Source organism: Papaver somniferum, chromosome 11 (genome assembly GCF_003573695.1).
Source record: "Papaver somniferum cultivar HN1 chromosome 11, ASM357369v1, whole genome shotgun sequence".
NCBI classification, from domain to species: domain Eukaryota; kingdom Viridiplantae; phylum Streptophyta; class Magnoliopsida; order Ranunculales; family Papaveraceae; genus Papaver; species Papaver somniferum.
This window is the reverse complement of record NC_039368.1, coordinates 76,050,591-76,057,249: the sequence shown is the minus strand read 5'-3', so window position 1 is coordinate 76,057,249 and position 6,659 is coordinate 76,050,591. Positions and strand designations below refer to the sequence as shown.

Below are 6,659 nucleotides of genomic sequence, written 5' to 3'. Positions count from 1 at the left end.
GAATCACAAGAGTCTGAGAATAAGAACTGTTGTGGTTAGTTTTTATATCTTACCTATCGGAGATAAACCTCGAGTAAATCCCAGAGAAGATAAAACTCAATACGATAGAAACAGTAAGATCATAATACGCAACTTCAGAGAAAATAGTTGGATCTGGATTCACGAATCCCAAATGAAGTCTTCAAGTCGTTAACCTAATAATGGTTTTGAAAAACCAAAGTTAAAGGAGAATTGACTCTAGTTAATTTGCAACTAGGACACACGAGAGTATCGAGATTAAGTTTCCCAGATGCTAGAGTTATCCCTTATATATAATCTTTCAGATCAGGGTTGCTTACAATCAAAGCTAAGATAGATTAGTAACAAAGCAATTGATATTCACCGTTAGATGAACTCCTGATTTAAGATTCAAGCTAAGTATGCTTAGAATCTAAGCAATTAATCTCCACCGTCAAATGGTATTATCTTGATACACACAAATGAAATATACCTATATTTAGATACGGATGAACTGTACCCAAACGTGTATACCCTGTTGGCTCAATAACAGTTAACCGGAGTTAGCCATATGAACACTTATAGTTTAGCCATATTCATCTAACACTTCTAAATCAAATATGATGATCAATCAATCATGGTAGATAATAAAATGAATCTAAATATGTTTCAAAAGAGTTGTTCAAATGTTAACTATCTTATAGAAATATATATGAACTATTTGAAACATATTCGATTTGGTTTGTAGTTGTACAAAGTACTGTACAAGAACCAATTCATGAACATAATGCCACGGTTTGCAAAACAAGTTCGCATACCTTATTTCATTAAAGTTCCAAGGACTTTAGTTCGCAAACGAACCTGAGTTCATGAGTATGAATTTCATACTTACCGATTTTAGAACCTAACCACTGTGTTTGCAAACAGGGTATGCAAACCACAGTTCCAGACTTTGGCCTAGTCTTACCGTTCGCAAAAGGAATACGCGAAGCACAGTTCCTGACTTATCCTTGTCTAGACGTTCGCAAACAGAGTACGGGAACCACAGTTCCGGACCTTTCACAGGTAAACCCGTTCGCAAACAAGAGTTCCGGACCTGAACTAGAACTTCACTGTTAGCATACAAAGTATACATACTGTGTTATATCCAGCCAATGGTAGCAGTTTTAAAACTCTGATTTAATCATTGAAACATCATTGGAAGACAACAATGGTAATCTTACACCAAGTAATTTTCAAGTGACTAATCGATCAATACGAAACTTCCCAAGTTAACATCAAATGATTGTCTCACACAAATCATGTAAGATGTTCAAGGTAATTTTCACATGATCATCTTGACCTAATATTTAGTTTCCAACAAATAAATTGTTCCCACTAAATTTGTCAAGTAGATTGATAAGCACGTAAGTGCGACGATTTTTCACCCATAATTATATTAGCTATGACTCATTTTATTGCTAATAAATTTGTTTTAAGGCTTTTCAAGGAAATAAGTTCTTATGGAGAAATCGGCTCGAAAAGTGGTTTTTGGACCTCAGAAAAGTACTAAAGGCACCTGAACTTTGGATAAGGGCACCCCCAGGAAATGTTCCAGGAGAGTTGATAAAGGCACTCAGGAGTTTTTCACTATTTACAACCCAAAATTACTCTTTATACCCCACAAATTACTATTCGCACCTCGTGAATTTCTATTTATACCCCAAATTGCTAAAGGGACACTGGAATTGGTTAAGGGGCATTCATCTTCAACATTTTGAATTCAATTTTTGGCGAGAAAACTGGTTTTTAATGGATGAAGATTTAGGGTTTGGAAATTGAAGGTGTTACAATGAGACTAAAGCTCTTAAATTTATTGGGAAGAATTCATTTAGCATAGCAAAGCTGGTATTAACCTCAGATTCATGTAGAATTGGCTGGAATGTCGAGATTAAGAAAAACATTTGTTGGCGGGAAAGCTCAGTTCAAATATATATCAACTGCCAGATTTTTTAATTTTGATTTCGAAGATTTCTGGCGAGATTTAATTGCTCCGATAGATTGGTATGGGCCTGTTACAACTAAACATGAATTATATGGGCATTGAATTCGAAGGAATTGGGATGGATTGATGGGCAGAAGCAAATCAGGGGTTAAAGTTATTTTCGAGATTCTGTGAAGATTTTGGGAAAAGCTGAAGAAGATTAAATGGCTGCAAAGGATTCATAATATCCTGTTTGACTAAAACAGGGCCGATATATGAGTTGGAATCGAGAAAGAAGGAAAGTTTACGTGGATTGAAGGAAGCAGGGTGAAGAGATATTTAGAGATATTTTCTCGGGATTTTTTAGAGAGATGCTAGACACACCGAAGTTTTACACTTCGTTGTGTCCCGAGATTAGATCGCACGACCAGTACTTATCGTTCTTAACATTTGGATCTGGGAAGGGCAGATGTGTGCCCCTCCCCTTCCCTCACACAGTAACCTTCGGCGCAATTTTCTCGGTCAATCAATCATTCTCGTTTTTCTTATGGAAGTTACGTGGAGATAACAACCATGCACGATATTGACTTCTTCTGGCAGTGAAATAAGCGTGTTTAGAGAGAATAAACTTCAACAGGACGCGTGATAGAGAAAGAAGGAAATGATTCTCGTTATATGGCAACAGTAATGAAGAGATGATATTCGCATTGAACACGAGATTTTTGTGCGTCTGTGGAGTATATAAAGACCTTCTGGGAAGCAGAGAAGAAAGCGGAGAGTTAGGGGAGGCTAGGGAGCAAAGAATCAAGAGTTACCAAACCTCTCTGCTGCTGCCATTGAAGAGGAAGAACGAAGAACATTATACCCTCAGAAACAGCCGCGGAAAGCAGTCTTACATTCAACAACAAGTAATATTTATTGTTTACAGTTCCACTTGCAATAAACTTTTGCTAACTGTACTTCTTTGGTCACTGGAGGTCATTAGCAACTTAGAATCGTTGTAAGCAATTTTCATTATTTTTAATACAATGATTAATCGATTTTCTTCCATATCTCTTCATATGAGTAGCTAATTTATTCTCTAGAGTTTTCGAGGAAGCTGTTTTTGATATGTACTATTAATAGTTTTATTTCTTAGACAATAATTACTCTTTTAATTGTTTTGGGTAGTTTCTACCGATCTTTTATAAGCGAAGGAGGTTATATTTTTGTAACGACGAGAATCGCATAATTAATTTTAAACGTTTTATCTTCCAAAACCTGAGATTGTGAAAACACTCCGCTATACTTGACCTAACTCATTTTAATAGAAATAGGGGTGAGTCTTTATGGACCGACAAAACTGACTACGGCAAAACCGTCAGACTCAGTTATTTTTAGTGGATCCCGGTGGACCCCATGGAGGACAGCAGGGAACGGTATTTGTGAGAAAAGATAGGGGCGATTTATTTTTTTCGGTTCGTTAATAATTTCTGTAGAAATAGAAAACACTCCATTCCATACTCTGACTCGGACCAGAAGGTGAAAACTGACTCAAGAGAGAAGTCCGAAGATGTTATCACTTGACATTGTTGACAATGGAGCAGTATTTCGTTATGCTCCATTACCTGAAGATGTTCATACTGCTTCCAGATGGACTGGTACTCATGAAGTTCAAACTAGGGTTTCTCTACAACCAGAGAATCTCGAAGGATCGGAAAAGATTATGATAAAGAACAGAAATTAGACAGAAATGTTGGATAAGGGTTGTCTACCAATGGAATTGTTTTATTAAGAGCTGGAATGGGTGAATTTAGCACTCACGGATAAGGTTTTGAGGTTGATAAACAAAAGAAGGTATTAGAGTTCAGCCACTTGTTGATGGAATTAAGGAGGATGGACCTTCCTTTGCAGAATTTCGCATAGATAACGGAGCAGCAAATAGCCGGATCTTGCAGGTTATTTCAGTGAATTGATACATACAGTGTTTAAAATTAGGGTAATTCAATTTTGAAAATGATAATCATTGTTTGTTTTAGCCTGGATTCAATTTGGGGCAAAAATAGACAGAAATGTAGCATCTTAAACTTCCTTTTTGTTGATTTGAATCTCTGTCTGTTAATGGTTCATTAATCAATCTTGTTGACTGAGAATAGCATAGTGGACAAATAATAGGTTATCTGATTTTTTTTTGGATATTGATAAAAACAAACAAGAGTGCTATCATGTGAGGCAACAAATAATTCTGATTGCTAGAGTTGTGTAGTTACATGTGTTGTGTGCTAATTCAAATTGTAATACTTAGTTCACTATTTCAAACAGCTTTAGTTACCCCGGGAATTTCATTTGAATTTTTGTTTCTTATCGTTCTCTTTTTTTGCAATCATTGTTTGGTAGGTTAGTGTTCATGGTACTGGTGCAAGATTACCTCCCATTGATGAGCAAGTCATTAGCATGAAACTAGTTACCCCTGCCAAGGGATCAACAGAGATTTCAAAATAGAAGGATCCTGAGTTGTTTTATCTAGCTCGCCGTGGTATTGGGGGCCTTGGAGTGGTTGCTGAGGTCACACTGCAGTGTCGAGAGACAGGAACTCATGGAGCACACATTTGTTTCCAACATGACAGAAATGAAGAAAAACCACAAGTAATGACATCTCAAAACTTTTGTTTATTACCAAGTCCAATTCTGGACATTTCTTCATCAAGTTGTAGTACCCTCTTAATGTTGTATCTGGTGATCTGACGTAGGGTTCCATTAAAGAATCATCTCCAGGACCTTTGATTTCTGTTTATTATTGATTCTTGTTTTTGGTTTATTTCAGAAAATGGCTTACCGATAATAAGCATCTTGTGGATCCCGTATTCAGAGACAGTTGCGGTTGTTACTTGCAATCCTTTTTCAAAGTGGCAAGGTCCACCCCTAAGTATGGGAAGGATGAAGCGCTGCAGTATGAGCGTGACCTTTACCTGGAGTTAGTGAAGAAGTACAGGTAAAAACTATTGCCATTTATTATTCAGAATGCAGGCTTTAATTACGCTCTCTTTGAGATGAACTTGATAGTTATTTTTAAAGAATACATTGGCTAGAAACTAATTTTATCGACCTGTAAATCAGTTTCTCCTAGTTATCTTTTTAGCAGTAGTTCCGAAACTATAAAGTTTTCTTTTATTTTCTATAATCAACTCATTTTCAAGTGCTACCTTTTTTTTCCCTACAAGCAGGAATAAAAAGTATATAAAAATCTGGTCATTTTTTTTTTGGTTGCCTCATCCTTTTCAAGTGTCCATGCCGACGATGTTCCCTTTTGACGCTTTTTTCTAGCTCCCGAAGAATTAAACTCTACGCCTCTATTCTATCAATGTAGAGGTCCACTGGGTTGAAAAAAGTGAATTGGTATTATGGTTCAGGTTTTCTCTTTCTTCGATTCTCTCCTTAGGAATCACTTATGATTTTTTCGCTGTACATTTGTAGCTTGTATAGGTATCATACTTATTTTTCTGGTCAATAATGTTGAGTTTGAGGCTGCTGATTAAAGTGATTTTCTGTTCTTTTCCCTATGTTTGCGTGGAGTTTATCCATGTTGTAAGGTCTATTATGTCTTTATATTAAACTCTTAATAATAGTGTTAACTAATGAACTGTTACATTTGTTGTTTGCAGGATCGGAGAAACTGCTGCTAAACCTTCAGAAAACGATGAGCCAGACATAAAAGAACTCTCATTTACAGAGCTGAGAGATAAGCTCCTCGCCCTTGATCCACTTGATGAGAGGCAGAGTTCTGGAGAAAGTCAGAGGGATACAGAGTGGGATGGAGTGATGAAATTTTGGGTTTTGATTGTGGTGGTCAGCAGTAGATCTCAGAGAACTTCTTCCTTGCTGGAAGCTTAGCGAAACCAAGCATGAAAGACCTAGAATTCTTGGAGAAGCTGCAAAAGCTCGTAGAGAGCGAAGGGATACCAGCACCTGCTCCAATAGAGCAAAGGTGGAGTGCTTGCAGCAAGAGCCTCATGAGTCCATCTTCTAGCTTTTTGAAGATGCCATATTCTCTTGGGTAACATTCATCCCACTGCCTTCTTTCTTCATCTAGTCCTTGTTTTAGAGCTGTAATATGTCTTTGGTTTAAAATTAACGAGGTCCCCTCACTTTTTTAACCATCCAAATAATATGCGAGTTTCCGTAGTTCCTTGACTTTTCCAGTAATAGGTAGTTGATCTAATACACCTATAGATGCATGATTGCCAGAAGAACTGTATGTGTATGCTTTTCGTGATGAAGAGTAGATCCCTAAAGTATTATATTTGGCTACTGCAGGGTTTCAAAGACAAGGATGAACTTGTGGCAGTCCAAGAAAGGCTGAGAAAGCATGAAGGGAATCGGACCCAAACAAGATCCTTTCCAATGAATGCAGGAGAAGCTGTACCAATGGGCATTTCTGTACCAATGGGCAAGTATATTTCTTATTCTTTGTGGTCCCAAAGTGAAATAAAATTTAACTTTTATGCGATTGAGTCGAGCTTTTGAAAATTTTGGTTAATGATTAAGTTCTGCAGAAGGCGGATGACAAAGGTCTGTAATTTATTTCTTTTGGGAGTTCGGGAGAAGTATAAAATTGTATTATATCTGAATTCAGCAATGCACAGGGCCTGTTTTGTCTTACTTTTGACCATGCTTGTCAATCAGATGCTTTGAGATGACTTGAAATATTCATCAGATCATG

General features: G+C 37.0%; 1 pseudogene; it reads left to right on the top strand.

The window, feature by feature from the left end:
- The first annotated feature begins 3,512 nt into the window (after window positions 1-3,512).
- On the top strand, window positions 3,513-6,596 carry LOC113324588 (annotated as a pseudogene).
- Window positions 6,597-6,659: the final 63 nt, after the last annotated feature.